The sequence below is a fragment of the Oreochromis aureus genome, linkage group 3, assembly GCF_013358895.1.
Source record: "Oreochromis aureus strain Israel breed Guangdong linkage group 3, ZZ_aureus, whole genome shotgun sequence".
In the NCBI taxonomy this organism is placed as follows: Eukaryota; Metazoa; Chordata; class Actinopteri; order Cichliformes; family Cichlidae; genus Oreochromis; species Oreochromis aureus.
In genome coordinates, this window is record NC_052944.1 from 6,878,305 (window position 1) to 6,898,370 (window position 20,066).

At 43.1% G+C, this 20,066-nt stretch overlaps 2 long non-coding RNA genes across 2 annotated transcripts; both read right to left on the minus strand.

Moving 5' to 3' along the window:
* Nucleotides 1-331: 331 nt before the first annotated feature.
* Nucleotides 332-9,034, minus strand: LOC120438842. The gene is made up of 4 exons (XR_005612199.1): nucleotides 8,974-9,034; nucleotides 3,609-3,785; nucleotides 1,068-1,241; nucleotides 332-393 (listed from the first exon to the last, which is right to left on the minus strand). It is a non-coding gene; the product is annotated as an uncharacterized LOC120438842 (long non-coding RNA).
* Nucleotides 9,035-15,886: 6,852 nt separating this feature from the next.
* LOC120438845 lies at nucleotides 15,887-16,813 on the minus strand. The gene is made up of 2 exons (XR_005612202.1): nucleotides 16,757-16,813; nucleotides 15,887-16,172 (listed from the first exon to the last, which is right to left on the minus strand). It is a non-coding gene; the product is annotated as an uncharacterized LOC120438845 (long non-coding RNA).
* Between the last annotated feature and the right edge of the window lie 3,253 nt (nucleotides 16,814-20,066).

Sequence of the window (20,066 nt, forward strand, 5' to 3'; positions counted from 1 at the left end):
GGTGAGTTTGATCCAGGAGGGTCTGAAGCCAGAGTCAGACAGAGACTGTGCAGAGACTGTAGAAGGACAGAGCAGCAGCAGAGCAGTCCAGATACACTGATGATCCTCTGTCAGATCCAGAGGGACACACAGGGATGATGCTGGACTCTACATTGTGTCTGACAGTGGAGCTGTTCTCAGAGCAGTTCACTCTGCAGCACTGACAGTCATCTGCACTTCATTCCTCTGTCAGTCACTGCTGGATGAAGCTCTCCTCTCCACCTCCCAGTAACATGGCCCAGTCAGAGCGTCTCTACACACAAGCTGCTGCTGCTTCAACCTCTCTGGATCATCAGGACACAGCTCCTCCTCTCTCAGCACACACACCGTCCTGTTTACCATCATTTCCTCCACCTGCAGAGAGAAGAAGGAAGAGCAGAGGAGATAAACGAGTGTTTCCAGAGACTCTTCATCAGCTGTCAGTCAGTGATGCAGCACATCCAGTATAAAGAGCAGCAGGGACTTCAGTGCTGGGACTGTACTAGGACTCATTGTTGCTTCACTTTTTCTAATCTTTGGATTTTTATTGAAGTTGATGAAAATGTTTTCCCTCCTAGTTTGAGTTTGGACTTTCATTCATTAGAAGAAGCTTGGTGTGTCCACTCTGAGCTCTGTAGGAACCCCAACAACAAGCCCAACAATCCAAATGGACGGTTCCAGCTGTTAACTGGAGGAATTCCATCCAAACATCTGCTCTCACTAAATTCTTCCTCACCTACAGACTGTGTTCTTCACTGCTTTAAACTTGGAAATGAATGCAGTCATTGGTCTGCGTGCTGCTTTGTTCAGAGAGCTGATTGGCTGTTGACAGTGTTTGATCAGAGCATGTCAGCCGTTACCATGGTGACCATAAAGGTCAGAAACAGGAAGTGTTTGTGTCCAATCCTGAAGCCTGTCACCATTCTCCTCTCACAGCTTCACTGAGAAGCTGCAGCTTTACAGGAAACACTGGATCTTTGTTTCATACTGACTGTGTTTAGTACAATACTGCTGACAGCACCACCCACTCACTCCATCACTCTACTTACACCAGTTTCTCCAGTCTGTAGTCTGGACTCTGCTGAAGATCAGACAGCTGCTTCACATCTGGATCCTTCAGGTTGTTGTCCCACAGCTCCAGCTCTCTCAGATGGGAGGGGTTGGACTTCAGTGCTGCTGCCAGATAATCACAGCTGATCTCTGACAAACCACAGCCCCACAATCTGTATAAAGAATGAAAGATGTAAGTTTATTAGACAAAGTGTGAGCTTGAAATCATTCAGTGTTTCATTATCTGTTCAGAGCTGAAGAAGGTTCAGAACGTAGAAGTTTAGAAAATGGAAACTCCAAACAGCTGAAGCCAACAGGAAGCAGCTTCAAACAGGAAACTGTGCAGAGTTTCAGACTATATGTCCTGATGCAGCCAGTTGGATTTTGGAGATTTGAATCTCTGTTCTGTGACTAAGTCCTTGAATCATTTCTTCCAGTTGGTCCAACAAGACAGACTAAGTATTGGACATGTGTTGTGGCTCCATTAGGGGAGCTTCTACATGTGATGTGATGGCCCCTCTGGGTCTGTCAGGTCACAGGACTGAAGAGAGCTCAAACTGGGCACACAGTTGTTCCAGTCTGGACCAAAGACTCTATACTGGGACTGAGGGACTGCTTTGACTGCACCCACTGGGACTTTTTAAAGGCTCATGTTCTCACTTAGATCATCGATTTCTACTGACATTTCTTTCTGGGAAAAATGGGGATTACTTTGAAAACAGGAAGTATTTTCCCCAATAAGCAGCCCTGGATTAGTAAATCACTCCAACATGTTCTCAGGCAGAAGAAGCTGTCTTGTTATGAGGGAGAGAAGAAAACATTGAGGCACAGAAACTTGTTGAAAGAGAGATAAAGCAGCTAAAATCAGGTGTAAAAAGTAAAGCAGAGGATGAGCTGAATAAAGGACACTCAAGGCTGGCTTGGAAAGGAATGAAGTCCATGGTGGGGATGCAGAACAAGGAGCAAAGATGAATGTGATGCTGAATCAGCAGAAGACTTGGACTCATTTGATTCCAGCTTTGATATCATTGATTTCAATGAAGAGCTTTGTGATTGTAGCAAACCGCTGGTAGCTCTGAGAGTCCCACTGATGAGGTGTTTGTGTGGAAATCTCTTAGTGGGACCAAAGAGAGAAAAAGCCCTGGTCCTGATGCTGTGGGAGGGAAATGATTGAAGTGTACTGTGAGGAACTGACTGGGAGAGTTTCACACATTTTCCAGTCCTCCTTGGAACAACAGGAAGTTCCCAGCATATGGAAACAAAGGTTAAGTGTCCTATGGCACTCAGTGATGATGGTGCTGGGGCCCCACCACCTCCACCTCTTTGTAAAAGAACTAACTGTAATCTGAAGCTTCAAATGGAACTAAGACTTCCTCCACTAGGTGGCAGTGTCTGATGAGAAAGTGTTAGTGGAGCTGGCCTGGAGTCAGAAACAGGAAGATGCAGGATTTGGACTGAAATGGGGAAAAGTGGTTGGCACTAGTGCCTTAAAGCAAGAAGGTTGTAGGTTGAAGCTTGTTGGCCTTTCTGTGGAGGTTGGATGTTCTCCCACAGTCCAATGAAATGCTGCTTAGGTTCATTGGTGCTTCTAAATTGGCTGTAGGTGTGGATGTGAGAGAGTGCTTCTCTGTCTCTCTCTGTTGGCCCTGTGATGGACTGCTCACCTGTGCAGGTGGACCATGCTTCTTGCCCTATGACAGCTAGGGCACAGGCTGCAGCCCTGAGCCTAAGCTGAATAAACAGTTAGCAAAAATGATCCATAGATGGCCTGAAATTCCCCAGTTAGCAGTTTGGTAGATAGCTATGACATGCTAATCCCATCCAGCAGCTGTATTCTACCTGTAAGCTGATCCCTGCTGAGCCAAAGCACTTTTTCAGATACAAATTACAACCTTTAATAGAAACCTATTGGTCAGCATCTTATTAGCCTGCTGTTAGCTTCATTCCACAGAAAACTGAGAGAAACTAACAGAGTTGATAAAGAATAAAGAGAAATGTGCTGATTTAAAGCCTTTGAAGTGCTTCAGATGATCTCTGTCCACTTCTGTCCACTCATTCATTCATGTAAGCTTCTAATGCAGCTTTGATCTTCACAGTCTGCTTCATGAAACTCATTCTAACCCTGAATGTCAGAGTGTTCCTCCTTCTCTTTCCCATCATTCATGCTGGCAGTGGAGGAGATTTGGATGTTGGACTGTGTTTTGGATGATGTGTGTATGTTTGTGTTGGACTGCTGTCTGTAAAGCAAACGCACATTTTGCTTTGGATTTCAGTGTCAGACAGACTTTAAGGTGGAATGAAGAGTTGGAGAGATTCACAGTGAATTATCCAGTGGAGGATTTTTCTTCTTCTTTGAAGGTTTGAAATGTGAACATTGTTCTGCTGCAGTCAATGGACTAAACCAGAGAAGAAGAAAACAGACTTTACCATGAAGATCCTCAGTGTGGATCAGTATAATATCAGCCTGATGTCTGCAGTTTAGTGTCAGCACAACTTTCACATCATATTCATCTCAGTACAACTAAAACATGCTGACTGACCCCAGAGTTTCAAGTCCACATCCTGGACTCTCCAGAAAACCACACAGATGCTTCACTCCTGAATCCTGCAGCTTGTTGTTGAAGCTCAGGTCCAGCAGTCTCAGATGGCAGGGGTTGGACTTCAGTGCTGTTGCCAGATAATCACAGCTGATCTCTGACAAACCACACTCCTTCAATCTGTATAAAGAATGAAAGATGTAAGTTTATTAGACAAGGTGTGAGATTGAGATTGTAAAGGAATTTCTTTTACTTATGTACTAATCACATTATTTTATTGTATAATGCCTTGGTGCCACTGGATTTTAACATGTCTGACACCCATACTGTAAGAAGGAAGTTGGGGGGAAGCAGACAACTCAACAGGAAGAGTCTTTTGTCTCTTCGAGGACTCTGGGGGATAGCAAGGGAGTGTGAACCTTAAGGTGTGAAACAGCTGTGTACTGCCTTCTGTTCCTGGAGAAGGTATTTAACTGAGAGCCATGCTAGGCTCAGTGAGACTCTGCTGACCTGCCCCATGGTCATGTAGGCTCTCCATCAAGCTTGGTTGTCTGTTCTTTGTGTGCTTTGATTAAAGAATGTTGGCTACCGCTCACCGCTCATCTGCAGGCTTTATTTAAGTGGAAAACTTCCACAACAGAATGGCGCTGCGAGCAGGGTGGTCCGTGTGGTCGCTGAACAACGGTTCCGTGGACGGGCTGATCACCCCTGAGGGAAAAGGTACCTTTGTCCAACCGGCTGTTGAAGCAAAGGAAATGGAGGAGTCACGGAGCTGTGTGTTTCAGTCACCACCGAGACCATCGATTTTGAGGGGACCCCTGCAGATGGGTGAGTTGTAGCTAACTTGTATACAGTCATGGAGAGTTTTTTGTCTGGCCGAGGGGGGGAACGCTGGCTGACTCCGGAGGAAAAATCCTGGCGGTTTGAGAACCCAGGCTTGTGTTGGGTACGGTTCATCACAAGGACATTGGCTCGAGCGCGCTATTGGGGAGAAGCCGGCCCAGACCTGTGTGCTCCAAACAGCTGAAGCCAACAGGAAGCAGCCTCAAACAAACACAACAAGAGAAAAAACTCTGAATGTTTCACATTAAAGTCGAACATTTATCATAAAAACAGGACAAAGACTTGAAGAAGTCGTGTTTTTCCTTCCAGCAACCACAAGGCTTCACTTTTAAAGGTGAAGTGTGAAAGAAATGGACATATTTGAAGTCCAACACCTTTTTCCAGTCACATGATTAAAGCAGACAAACTACAAGCTCATTTTCATTCCAACAAGTCATCTTCTGACCTGGACTAACAACACTGGTCTCTATGTGCAGCTGGCTGTGAGACCAGTGCTCAGGGAGCGTCTACAAAGTGCAACACTGAAAGAACATCACACACTCATTTGCTTCCAGCACTTTCACACAAACATCTACTGTCATTATTGTCACCAAACTCTGTGGATCCTTTATTGCAAATTCAAATGGGATCAAATGGTCAGACACAAGAGGGTTATGAGGAAATATGATGAAATCTTGTGTATTAGCAGCAAGTTATTGAATCATTTTCCTCAGAAACCAAACAAAATGATTGACAAACATGTTTTACAAACTCAGTGTTGGACTTGGATCAGCAGGATAAGCTGATGTTTAAAGGCATTTGAGTCTCGCTGTATGAGAGTCCAGTTATTCCTCAATATTTATGGATGATGTTCTTTCAGTGTTGCACTTTGTAGACGCTCTCCCTGAGCCTCACAGCCAGCTGCACATGGACCAGCTGACATTACCCAGCATTAGAGGCGGCTGTAAAAATGGATTTTCCTATTTAAATGGTTTTAATTTGAATAAAGCGATGTTGATTCATTCAATCCTGAATGGATTTTTAATATAAATGTATTTTGCCAGAATCTCAGGTTAAAGCTCCCAAAAGTATTTCAACAACAAGCAAACAGATGAAACAGTAAATGAGAGCAGCTAAACACACAAAGATGGAAACACAGAGCGTGGATCGTTCACTTTCGACGGCACGTACACGGACACGCCGTCGGGGCTGAAAGTGGACAGCTCACAGATCCTGAAGCTGCAGGTTTCATCTGTCTCCAACCAAAACTGAGTGAACCAGCAGCAAAAGAAGATCCAAACTACGCTTTACGTTTGATGAACATCCTCATGAATTCTCTCTGACTTTGACGTTTACTTCCTGCACAGCTCTCTCTCTCAGTGTACTTCAAGAACAGTTTACCTTCAAAAATCTGTTTTTCTGCATTATTCACTGCTTATTACGCACCAGTCTGCTGTTGTGTTCACTGCTGTCGGCCTCTGAAAACAAAGCCTCATTTCTGCTGTTCAATACTGAAGAAATTGAAACCTTTTAAAATGATGACAGATTACAAACTCTCAGCTGTGTCTGTAATCAAACCTCTGTAACTTTGCTTCACTTCAGCAGCATCAGGTCATGTTCACATGTTGATTCATGGTTTGCTTCAGTTTTTGATCGACTGCAGAATATTTTGAAGGTTATCTGCTATAAAAAAGCCAGAAGAGGAAAATCTGCTTCATGTGTTTCTGTTTGATCCTCAGTGACTTTGACACAAAGGCCTCTGCTGTGATGATCACACCTCTGATCAAGTCTCACAGTGTCAGCTTTGTTTTTATACATATGGATATGTGCTGATAAATGATCAGAATTAGAATATTTCCACTGTCTGCTGTGTGCCGTGACCTTTGACCTGCTAAAGACAGTCAGCTGTGGATTATTCATTGTTGTGTGTCTGATACTTAGAACTGTGAGGAAGAAGCTACACAGTTAATCAGGGTCCCCTCTCTGAATCAGGAAAGGTGGGCAGGCCGCGTGGGGCATGGGCCATACGTTGAGTCTCACTGTTTGAAATGTGAACATTGTTCTGCTGCAGTCAATGGACTAAACCAGAGAAGAAGAAAACAGACGTTACCATGAAGATCCTCAGTGTGGATCAGTATAATATCAGCCTGATGTCTGCAGTTTAGTGTCAGCACAACTTTCACATCATATTCATCTCAGCACAACTAAAACATGCTGACTGACCTCAGAGCTTCAAGTCCACATCCTGGACTCTCCAGGAAACCACACAGATGCTTCACTCCTGAATCCTGCAGCTTGTTGGAGCTCAGGTCCAGCTCTCTCAGATGGGAGGGGTTGGACTTCAGTGCTGCTGCCAGATAATCACAGCTGATCTCTGACAAACCACAGCGCTCCAATCTGTATAAAGAATGAAAGATGTAAGTTTATTAGACAAAGTGTGAGCTTGAAATCATTCAGTGTTTCATTATCTATTCAGAGCTGAAGAAGGTTCAGAATGTAGAAGTTTAGAAAATGGAAACTCCAAACAGCTGAAGCCAACAGGAAGCAGCTTCAAACAAACACAACAAGAGAAAAATCTCTGAATGTTTCACATTAAAGTCGTACATTTATCATAAAAACAGGACAAAGACTTGAAGAAGTCGTGTTTTTCCTTCCAGGAACCACAAGGCTTCACTTTTAAAGGTGAAGTGCGAAAGAAACGGACATATTTGAAGTCCAACACCTTTTTCCAGTCACATGATTAAAGCAGACAAACTACAAGCTCATTTTCATTCCAACAAGTCATCTTCTGACCTGGACTAACAACACTGGTCTCTATGTGCAGCTGGCTGTGAGACCAGTGCTCAGGGAGCGTCTACAAAGTGCAACACTGAAAGAACATCACACACTCATTTGCTTCCAGCACTTTCACACAAACATCTACTGTCATTATTGTCACCAAACTCTGTGGATCCTTTATTGCAAATTCAAATGGGATCAAATGGTCAGACAAAAGAGGGTTATGAGGAAATATGATGAAATGTTGTGTATTAGCAGCAAGTTATTGAATCATTTTCCTCAGAAACCAAACAAAATGATTGACAAACATGTTTTTACAAACTCAGTGTTGGACTTGGATCAGCAGGATAAGCTGATGTTTAAAGGCATTTGAGTCTCGCTGTATGAGAGTCCAGTTATTCCTCAATATTTATGGATGATGTTCTTTCAGTGTTGCACTTTGTAGACGCTCCTGAGCCTCACAGCCAGCTGCACATGGACCAGCTGACATTACCCAGCATTAGAGGCGGCTGTAAAAAATGGATTTTCCTATTTAAATGGTTTTAATTTGAATAAAGCGATGTTGATTCATTCAATCCTGAATGGATTTTTAATATAAATGTATTTTGCCAGAATCTCAGGTTAAAGCTCCCAAAAGTATTTCAACAACAAGCAAACAGATGAAACAGTAAATGAGAGCAGCTAAACACACAAAGATGGAAACACAGAGCGTGGATCGTTCACTCGACGGCACGCATACGGACACGCCGTCGGGGCTGAAAGTGGACAGCTCACAGATCCTGAAGCTGCAGGTTTCATCTGTCTCCAACCAAAACTGAGTGAACCAGCAGCAAAAGAAGATCCAAACTACGCTTTTACGTTTGATGAACATCGTCATGAATTCTCTCTGACTTTGACCTTTACTTCCTGCACAGCTCTCTCTCTCAGTGTACTTCAAGAACAGTTTACCTTCAAAAATCTGTTTTCTGCATTATTCACTGCTTATTACGCACCAGTCTGCTGTTGTGTTCACTGCTGTCGGCCTCCGAAAACAAAGCCTCATTTCTGCTGTTCAATACTGAAGAAATTGAAACCTTTTAAATGATGACAGATTACAAACTCTCAGCTGTGTCTGTAATCAAACCTCTGTAACTTTGCTTCACTTCAGCAGCATCAGCTCATGTTCACATGTTGATTCATGGTTTGCTTCAGTTTTTGATCGACTGCAGAATATTTTGAAGGTTATCTGCTATAAAAAGCCAGAAGAGGAAAATCTGCTTCATGTGTTTGTTTGATCCTCAGTGACTTTGACACAAAGGCCTCTGCTGTGATGATCACACCTCTGATCAAGTCTCACAGTGTCAGCTTTGTTTTTATACATATGGATATGTGCTGATAAATGATCAGAATTAGAATATTTCCCACTGTCTGCTGTGTGCCGTGACCTTTGACCTGCTAAAGACAGTCAGCTGTGGATTATTCATTGTTGTGTCTGATACTTAGAACTGTGAGGAAGAAGCTACACAGTTAATCAGGGTCCCCTCTCTCTGAATCAGGAAAGGTGGGCAGGCCGCGTGTGGGCCGCGGGCCATACGTTGAGTCTCACTGTTTGAAATGTGAACATTGTTCTGCTGCAGTCAATGGACTAAACCAGAGAAGAAGAAAACAGACTTTACCATGAAGATCCTCAGTGTGGATCAGTATAATATCAGCCTGATGTCTGCAGTTTAGTGTCAGCACAACTTTCACATCATATTCATCTCAGCACAACTAAAACATGCTGACTGACCTCAGAGCTTCAAGTCCACATCCTGGACTCTCCAGGAAACCACACAGATGCTTCACTCCTGAATCCTGCAGCTTGTTGTTGTAGCTCAGGTTCAGCACTCTCAGATGGGAGGGGTTGGACTTCAGTGCTGCTGCCAGATAATCACAGCTGATCTCTGACAAACCACAGTAACTCAATCTGTATAAAGAATGAAAGATGTAAGTTTATTAGACAAAGTGTGAGCTTGAAATCATTCAGTGTTTCATCATCTGTTCAGAGCTGAAGAAGGTTCAGAATGTAGAAGTTTAGAAAATGGAAACTCCAAACAGCTGAAGCCAACAGGAAGCAGCTTCAAACAAACACAACAAGAGAAAAAACTCTGAATGTTTCACATTAAAGTCGTACATTTATCATAAAAACAGGAAAAAGACTTGAAAAAGTCGTGTTTTTCCTTCCAGGAACCACAAGGCTTCACTTTTAAAGGTGAAGTGTGAAAGAAATGGACATATTTGAAGTCCAACACCTTTTTCCAGTCACATGATTAAAGCAGACAAACTACAAGCTCATTTTCATTCCAACAAGTCATCTTCTGACCTGGACTAACAACACTGGTCTCTATGTGCAGCTGGCTGTGAGACCAGTGCTCAGGAGCGTCTACAAAGTGCAACTGAAAGAACATCACACACTCATTTGCTTCCAGCACTTTCACACAAACATCTACTGTCATTATTGTCACCAAACTCTGTGGATCCTTTATTGCACATTCAAATGGGATCAAATGGTCAGACAAAAGAGGGTTATGAGGAAATATGATGAAATGTTGTGTATTAGCAGCAAGTTATTGAATCATTTTCCTCAGAAACCAAACAAAATGATTGACAAACATGTTTTTACAAACTCAGTGTTGGACTTGGATCAGCAGGATAAGCTGATGTTTAAAGGCATTTGAGTCTCGCTGTATGAGAGTCCAGTTATTCCTCAATATTTATGGATGATGTTCTTTCAGTGTTGCACTTTGTAGACGCCCTCCCTGAGCCTCACAGCCAGCTGCACATGGACCAGCTGACATTACCCAGCATTAGAGGCGGCTGTAAAAAATGGATTTTCCTATTTAAATGGTTTTAATTTGAATAAAGCGATGTTGATTCATTCAATCCTGAATGGATTTTTAATATAAATGTATTTTGCCAGAATCTCAGGTTAAAGCTCCCAAAAGTATTTCAACAACAAGCAAACAGATAAAACAGTAAATGAGAGCAGCTAAACACACAAAGATGGAAACACAGAGCGTGGATCGTTCACTCGACGGCACGCGTACGGACACGCCGTCGGGGCTGAAAGTGGACAGCTCACAGATCCTGAAGCTGCAGGTTTCATCTGTCTCCAACCAAAACTGAGTGAACCAGCAGCAAAAGAAGATCCAAACTACGCTTTACGTTTGATGAACATCGTCATGAATTCTCTCTGACTTTGACGTTTACTTCCTGCACAGCTCTCTCTCTCAGTGTACTTCAAGAACAGTTTACCTTCAAAAATCTGTTTTCTGCATTATTCACTGCTTATTACGCACCAGTCTGCTGTTGTGTTCACTGCTGTCGGCCTCCGAAAACAAAGCCTCATTTCTGCTGTTCAATACTGAAGAAATTGAAACCTTTTAAAATGATGACAGATTACAAACTCTCAGCTGTGTCTGTAATCAAACCTCTGTAACTTTGCTTCACTTCAGCAGCAACAGGTCATGTTCACATGTTGATTCATGGTTTGCTTCAGTTTTGATCGACTGCAGAATATTTTGAAGGTTATCTGCTATAAAAAGCCAGAAGAGGAAAATCTGCTTCATGTGTTTCTGTTTGATCCTCAGTGACTTTGACACAAAGGCCTCTGCTGTGATGATCACACCTCTGATCAAGTCTCACAGTGTCAGCTTTGTTTTTATACATATGGATATGTGCTGATAAATGATCAGAATTAGAATATTTCCCACTGTCTGCTGTGTGCCGTGACCTTTGACCTGCTAAAGACAGTCAGCTGTGGATTATTCATTGTTGTGTCTGATACTTAGAACTGTGAGGAAGAACACTACACAGTTAATCAGGGTCCCTCTCTCTGAATCAGGAAAGGTGGGCAGGCGGCGTGTGGGCCGCGGGCCATACGTTGAGTCTCACTGTTTGAAATGTGAACATTGTTCTGCTGCAGTCAATGGACTAAACCAGAGAAGAAGAAAACAGACTTTACCATGAAGATCCTCAGTGTGGATCAGTATAATATCAGCCTGATGTCTGCAGTTTAGTGTCAGCAGAACTTTCACATCATATTCATCTCAGCACAACTAAAACATGCTGACTGACCCCAGAATTTCAAGTCCACATCCTGGACTCTCCAGGAAACCACACAGATGCTTCACTCCTGAATCCTGCAGCTTGTAGTTGTAGCTCAGCTCCAGCTCTCTCAGATGGGAGGGGTTGGACTTCAGTGCTGCTGCCAGATAATCACAGCTGATCTCTGACAAATCACAGCGCCACAATCTGTATAAAGAATGAAAGATGTAAGTTTATTAGACAAAGTGTGAGCTTGAAATCATTCAGTGTTTCATCATCTGTTCAGAGCTGAAGAAGGTTCAGAATGTAGAAGTTTAGAAAATGGAAACTCCAAACAGCTGAAGCCAACAGGAAGCAGCTTCAAACAAACACAACAAGAGAAAAAACTCTGAACGTTTCACATTAAAGTCGTACATTTATCATAAAAACAGGACAAAGACTTGAAAAAGTCGTGTTTTTCCTTCCAGGAACCACAAGGCTTCACTTTTAAAGGTGAAGTGTGAAAGAAACGGACATATTTGAAGTCCAACACCTTTTTCCAGTCACATGATTAAAGCAGACAAACTACAAGCTCATTTTCATTCCAACAAGTCATCTTCTGACCTGGACTAACAACACTGGTCTCTATGTGCAGCTGGCTGTGAGACCAGTGCTCAGGGAGCGTCTACAAAGTGCAACACTGAAAGAACATCACACACTCATTTGCTTCCAGCACTTTCACACAAACATCTACTGTCATTATTGTCACCAAACTCTGTGGATCCTTTATTGCAAATTCAAATGGGATCAAATGGTCAGACAAAAGAGGGTTATGAGGAAATATGATGAAATGTTGTGTATTAGCAGCAAGTTATTGAATCATTTTCCTCAGAAACCAAACAAAATGATTGACAAACATGTTTTTACAAACTCAGTGTTGGACTTGGATCAGCAGGATAAGCTGATGTTTAAAGGCATTTGAGTCTCGCTGTATGAGAGTCCAGTTATTCCTCAATATTTATGGATGATGTTCTTTCAGTGTTGCACTTTGTAGACGCTCCCTGAGCCTCACAGCCAGCTGCACATGGACCAGCTGACATTACCCAGCATTAGAGGCGGCTGTAAAAAAACAATGGATTTTCCTATTTAAATGGTTTTAATTTGAATAAAGCGATGTTGATTCATTCAATCCTGAATGGATTTTTAATATAACTGTATTTTGCCAGAATCTCAGGTTAAAGCTCCCAAAAGTATTTCAACAACAAGCAAACAGATAAAACAGTAAATGAGAGCAGCTAAACACACAAAGATGGAAACACAGAGCGTGGATCGTTCACTCGACGGCACGCGTACGGACACGCCGTCGGGGCTGAAAGTGGACAGCTCACAGATCCTGAAGCTGCAGGTTTCATCTGTCTCCAACCAAAACTGAGTGAACCAGCAGCAAAAGAAGATCCAAACTACGCTTTTACGTTTGATGAACATCGTCATGAATTCTCTCTGACTTTGACCTTTACTTCCTGCACAGCTCTCTCTCTCTCAGTGTACTTAAAGAACAGTTTACCTTCAAATATCAGTTTTCTGCATTATTCACTGCTTATTACGCACCAGTCTGCTGTTGTGTTCACTGCTGTCGGCCTCCGAAAACAAAGCCTCATTTCTGCTGTTCAATACTGAAGAAATTGAAACCTTTTAAAATGATGACAGATTACAAACTCTCAGCTGTGTCTGTAATCAAACCTCTGTAACTTTGCTTCACTTCAGCAGCATCAGGTCATGTTCACATGTTGATTCATGGTTTGCTTCAGTTTTGATCGACTGCAGAATATTTTGAAGGTTATCTGCTATAAAAAAGCCAGAAGAGGAAAATCTGCTTCATGTGTTTCTGTTTGATCCTCAGTGACTTTGACACAAAGGCCTCTGCTGTGATGATCACACCTCTGATCAAGTCTCACAGTGTTTGTTTTTATACATATGGATATGTGCTGATAAATGATCAGAATTAGAATATTTCCCACTGTCTGCTGTGTGCGTGACCTTTGACCTGCTAAAGACAGTCAGCTGTGGATTATTCATTGTTGTGTCTGATACTTAGAACTGTGAGGAAAGAACACTACACAGTTAATCAGGGTCCCCTCTCTCTGAATCAGGAAAGGTGGGCAGGCAGCGTGTGGGCCGCGGGCCATACGTTGAGTCTCACTGTTTGAAATGTGAACATTGTTCTGCTGCAGTCAATGGACTAAACCAGAGAAGAAGAAAACAGACTTTACCATGAAGATCCTCAGTGTGGATCAGTATAATATCAGCCTGATGTCTGCAGTTTAGTGTCAGCACAACTTTCACATCATATTCATCTCAGCACAACTAAAACATGCTGACTGACCCCAGAACTTTAAGTCCACATCCTGGACTCTCCAGGAAACCACACAGATGCTTCACTCCTGAATCCTGCAGCTTGTTCGTAGTCGAAGACCAGGAGTCACTACCCAGGTCCAGCACTCTCAGATGGGAGGGGTTGGACTTCAGTGCTGCTGCCAGATAATCACAGCTGATCTCTGACAAATCACAGCCCCTCAATCTGTATAAAGAATGAAAGATGTAAGTTTATTAGACAAAGTGTGAGCTTGAAATCATTCAGTGTTTCATCATCTGTTCAGAGCTGAAGAAGGTTCAGAATGTAGAAGTTTAGAAAATGGAAACTCCAAACAGCTGAAGCCAACAGGAAGCAGCTTCAAACAAACACAACAAGAGAAAAACTCTGAACGTTTCACATTAAAGTCGTACATTTCTCATAAAAACAGGACAAAGACTTGAAAAAGTCGTGTTTTCCTTCCAGCAACCACAAGGCTTCACTTTTAAAGGTGAAGTGTGAAAGAAATGGACATATTTGAAGTCCAACACCTTTTTCCAGTCACATTATTAAAGCCGATAAACTACAAGCTCATCTTCATTCCAACAAGTCATCTTCTGACCTGGACTAACAACACTGGTCTCTATGTGCAGCTGGCTGTGAGACCAGTGCTCAGGAGCGTCTACAAAGTGCAACACTGAAAGAACATCACACACTCATTTGCTTCCAGCACTTTCACACAAACATCTACTGTCATTATTGTCACCAAACTCTGTGGATCCTTTATTGCAAATTCAAATGGGATCAAATGGTCAGACAAAAGAGGTTATGAGGAAATATGATGAAATGTTGTGTATTAGCAGCAAGTTATTGAATCATTTTCCTCAGAAACCAAACAAAATGATTGACAAACATGTTTTTACAAACTCAGTGTTGGACTTGGATCAGCAGGATAAGCTGATGTTTAAAGGCATTTGAGTCTCGCTGTATGAGAGTCCAGTTATTCCTCAATATTTATGGATGATGTTCTTTCAGTGTTGCACTTTGTAGACGCTCCCTGAGCCTCACAGCCAGCTGCACACGGACCAGCTGACATTACCCAGCATTAGAGGCGGCTGTAAAAAAAATGGATTTTCCTATTTAAATGGTTTTAATTTGAATAAAGTGATGTTGATTCATTCGATCCTGAATGGATTTTTAATATAAATGTATTTTGCCAGAATCTCAGGTTAAAGCTCCCAAAAGTATTTCAACAACAACCAAACAGATAAAACAGTAAATGAGAGCAGCTAAACACACAAAGATGGAAACACAGAGCGTGGATCGTTCACTTTCGACGGCACGTACACGGACACGCCGTCGGGGCTGAAAGTGGACAGCTCACAGATCCTGAAGCTGCAGGTTTCATCTGTCTCCAACCAAAACTGAGTGAACCAGCAGCAAAGAAGATCCAAACTACGCTTTTACGTTTGATGAACATCGTCATGAATTCTCTCTGACTTTGACCTTTACTTCCTGCACAGCTCTCTCTCTCTCAGTGTACTTCAAGAACAGTTTACCTTCAAAAATCTGTTTTCTGCATTATTCACTGCTTATTACGCACCAGTCTGCTGTTGTGTTCACTGCTGTCGGCCTCTGAAAACAAAGCCTCATTTCTGCTGTTCAATACTGAAGAAATTGAAACCTTTTAAAATGATGACAGATTACAAACTCTCAGCTGTGTCTGTAATCAAACCTCTGTAACTTTGCTTCACTTCAGCAGCATCAGCTCATGTTCACATGTTGATTCATGGTTTGCTTCAGTTTTTGATCGACTGCAGAATATTTTGAAGGTTATCTGCTATAAAAAGCCAGAAGAGGAAAATCTGCTTCATGTGTTTCTGTTTGATCCTCAGTGACTTTGACACAAAGGCCTCTGCTGTGATGATCACACCTCTGATCAAGTCTCACAGTGTTTGTTTTTATACATATGGATATGTGCTGATAAATGATCAGAATTAGAATATTTCCCACTGTCTGCTGTGTGCCGTGACCTTTGACCTGCTAAAGACAGTCAGCTGTGGATTATTCATTGTTGTGTCTGATACTTAGAACTGTGAGGAAGAACACTACACAGTTAATCAGGGTCCCCTCTCTCTGAATCAGGAAAGGTGGGCAGGCCGCGTGTGGGCCGCGGGCCATACGTTGAGTCTCACTGTTTGAAATGTGAACATTGTTCTGCTGCAGTCAATGGACTGTTACGGGTTCAGAATTGGTGGAGAGTACAAAGGCGAGACAGTCCAGAAGATTTGGGTTAAAGCGATCTTTATTGAAGTATTCGCGCGGGAAGACAGTCACTGCACATGTCAGCAAGGGTCTTCACCAAAATTATACTTCAGACTGCTTTTATAGCATCAGGGTATTATGACGCCCCTTCTTGCGTTTACAAGCACATAATTTGCATGTACAGAACATTCATGTATTTTAAGCATAAAGTGCAACACAGAGGTTCCTCTTTTTGGCATCTTCTTCCAAAAAAGGCAATGGACTCTGGCCTCTGCAGTCTCCAGGGGCTGGTCCTCTCCACGCGTCACCTGTTGTCGAGAAAGCTCCAGTGCAACATGTTTGCTCAGTACATTCAGGCCTATGCTTAAATCTAGTTCTAGGTTATATGTGATATATGTGTGTTTTGTAAGCATGTGTGCGATCTTTCTTAAGCTCCAGGCTTTTAACCAATGTGTCACCCAGACAGTCACGCTGAATGAAGCTTGAGACCTTTAATTACCTGGGAAAGCTTCAACTCCTTATAAGCACGGGACTGCAATGTGTGTATAAAGACCTAATAATACTAAAAGTGGTTATGCTGCACCTGTAATAAGGATTAATGTGGTGTCAGCGTGTTAAATGATTACTCTGGTGTTCGTGTATTAACCGTCATCTGACCAGTTTAAAGCTATACGAGATAATATTAATGCTGATTAATATGCTATCTAATATATTGTAGCAGTAAAGCAATTTCCCCTCTTCCACAGGACTAAACCAGAGAAGAAGAAAACAGACTTTACCATGAAGATCCTCAGTGTGGATCAGTATAATATCAGCCTGATGTCTGCAGTTTAGTGTCAGCACAACTTTCACATCATATTCATCTCAGCACAACTAAAACATGCTGACTGACCTCAGAGTTTCAAGTCCACATCCTGGACTCTCCAGGAAACCACACAGATGCTTCACTCCTGAATCCTGCAGCTTGTTGTTGTAGCTCAGCTCCAGCTGTCTCAGATGGGAGGGGTTGGACTTCAGTGCTGCTGCCAGATAATCACAGCTGATCTCTGACAAACCACAGTTCTTCAATCTGTATAAAGAATGAAAGATGTAAGTTTATTAGACAAAGTGTGAGCTTGAAATCATTCAGTGTTTCATCATCTGTTCAGAGCTGAAGAAGGTTCAGAATGTAGAAGTTTAGAAAATGGAAACAAACAGCTGAAGCCAACAGGAAGCAGCTTCAAACAAACACAACAAGAGAAAAAACTCTGAATGTTTCACATTAAAGTCGGACATTTATCATAAAAACAGGACAAAGACTTGAAGAAGTCGTGTTTTTCCCTCCAGGAACCACAAGGCTTCACTTTTAAAGGTGAAGTGTGAAAGAAACGGACATATTTGAAGTCCAACACCTTTTTCCAGTCACATGATTAAAGCAGACAAACTACAAGCTCATTTTCATTCCAACAAGTCATCTTCTGACCTGGACTAACAACACTGGTCTCTATGTGCAGCTGGCTGTGAGACCAGTGCTCAGGGAGCGTCTACAAAGTGCAACACTGAAAGAACATCACACACTCATTTGCTTCCATCATCCAACCTGAAGAGGAAACAGAGACGCCTCCCCTTCAAAGTAAAAGCTGCTCCTTTTGGACACAGTATCAAAGAAAGTCTACAGTATAACATAGAAAAGACAGAACAAAGTTTTGGTTGTTTTTATTTTTATTTTTATTTTTTTTATTTTTTTTTTGCTTGGCCCGTTTGGCTCTTTTGCCATCAGAATTATTGTCTAAAGGCAAAGAAAGATGCCCAACGGATTTACTTTACCAAACTGACCATCCCAGCCTTGCCGTAATGGTCCATTTGATTCACCTTTTATTGTTTATTTTATTTTCATTTGCTGAATACGGGACAGACTTTACTGGGAGAAAGAAAGAGGGAAAGAAAAACAGCTGAGAAGAGGGACGGGGAAAAATAGGGCAAAAAACAAAAACCAACAGAGCAAGCAGACAAAAAAATACATATATCGATCACCTGGATCACCTGTTGAAAAAGAAAAAAGAAAACAAGCAGAAGAAAACGAGAGTAATAGGATAAACAACATCACAATGATCTATGGGAATATGGCAGTAAATACTAAATGTTAAACATTATTGTGCAGCACGTAAGATCGACAGCGCACAGTGTGCTTTGAGGTAGGAGCCAAAAAGGGTGTAGTTTGTGTGTGTAATCACCCGTGTGTACACCTGTGAGCATGGACGCGCTTGTTTTTTTTAAAAGGTTCCTTCATGTAATGATCTGCTAGAGCAGTGGTTCCCAAAGTGTGGGGCCCGCCCCCTAGGGGGGGCGCAGAGCTATTGCAGGGGGGGCGCGGCATGAAAAGGGAAAAAAAACAAAAACAAAAACAACGCTTGGACACTGCTAGCACGGGGCGCCCACACAAACGCAAAGCAGGAGATGAAGCAAAGCTGAATATGTTTCCAAACCAACTTCATTCTAAGCCAAAGACTAGAAAATATGGTGAAGCATATCTTCCCTTTGGCTTCACCTGCACAAGTGCTGAGGTAGGTCTCCCTTAGTTTTCCCTGCATCGGGAGCAGCGCTGGGCTGTTCAAATCACGGACAAACAGTATCCCACAGTTGTTTATGTTTTTGAACCCATTTTGTAGAGGGTTTTTTTTGAAAAATGTATTGATAGCAATGTTGAACATTATTACACAGGAAAAAAAACAACTACATGTAAAATAATTACACCGTGATGCCTCTGCCTTTCTAAATGCAGGGACAGTAATGGCCTGTTTATGTAAGCGTGTAAAACCTGCAGAGTCAGATTAACAGTATTTTGTCTCTATCTGCCATTCTGCAATTCATCTCATGTAAACAATAACGTGGCGCACAGTGTGACGTGAAAAGGCACATACCTTTGACATTGCGTGACAAACTCTGTATTCCTCCTTGTCCACACATAAACGCAAAAAAAGGAGTTTTAAAAAATCTCCGTTCTCGGTGATTCGATACCCCATTTACATGTGCCCGAAACAGCTGCGCGTTCAAAAATACCCGTGTAGGTGCGGACTGAGCGTAAAAGAGTTGGTAGTTTATTTTCTTACTACCTGTAATTTATTGCAGATTATTTGTATTTGCTTAATTGTTTAATAAATGTTTGAGGTGTGAAATAAACCGCAATGGAGCAAAATATGGGTGTGTGTGGTTGAAGGATGTGTGCGTGCGGGGGTGGGAGGGCGCGAACATTTTTCTTGTTAAACAAGGGGGGCTCAGTAAAAAAAGTTTGGGAACCACTGTGCTAGAGGGTGTGGGGGGGCCACTGCCCCGTCCTCCAGGGCATGAAGCAGGTATGGAGGAGATCGAAACTCCAGACATCCAGAGGCCCCCAGAACACAAGAGACCAAGGAAGACCAACAGAGGGCAGCAGCGCTATATCCCCGAAAGAGCTGAGGAGAGTCCCAGATGAGGCGTCACTCAGCAGCCGCGGAGCAGAAGCCAGGGGGGGTTGCAGTGACGCGCCTGTGAGCTCCGCCGGCAGCCAGCTGTGCCTGAGTGACCGAGCCGTAGGCCGAGAGGCCGAGGGCACTCCACCTCCGAAGTGGCCCGAGTGAGCCCCAGGCTCCAGGCCCCGATAAGCAGCCGCCAAGGAGTGAGCCGGTGTGTACCTGGGCGCCCATCCCTAGACACAAAGAACCACCAACGCACCGATGTCTGAGGGCGTCTGCCACCGGCAGGGGAAGTGGTGGGGGGAGATAGGCCTCCAAACCTTGGAGGGCCTGAGATGTTCCCAGAGAGGTGGCGTCTGATACCCAACCTGACATATAGACACAGACATACAGGCACACACAGATACAAACATCCATTCCCACCCTCATGCTCTCATAAGCAATTACTCCACACTCGACCAACGTGGAGACAGACATAAAGAGACACTGTACACACAATCACACTCCCCAAGCGTACTCTAAGAACCGGATCTAGGTACCCTTGCCCCTGGAGGAGGAAATTGCACCCAGACCCAGGTGGTGTTACCTTTTTCCCTGAGGTGGGGAGAAGCAGACTGCCCCGACTCCGCAGCGGTAGGGAGGCCCCACATACCAGACCCCAGTCGGACGGCCAACTCCTCCTCCTCCTGGCCCCCCCCCCGCTCCAACAGGCCGCAGAGAAGGGGGGGGTGAGAAGACTCCAAACCTTCCTCCACCCGCTCATATGTAGTG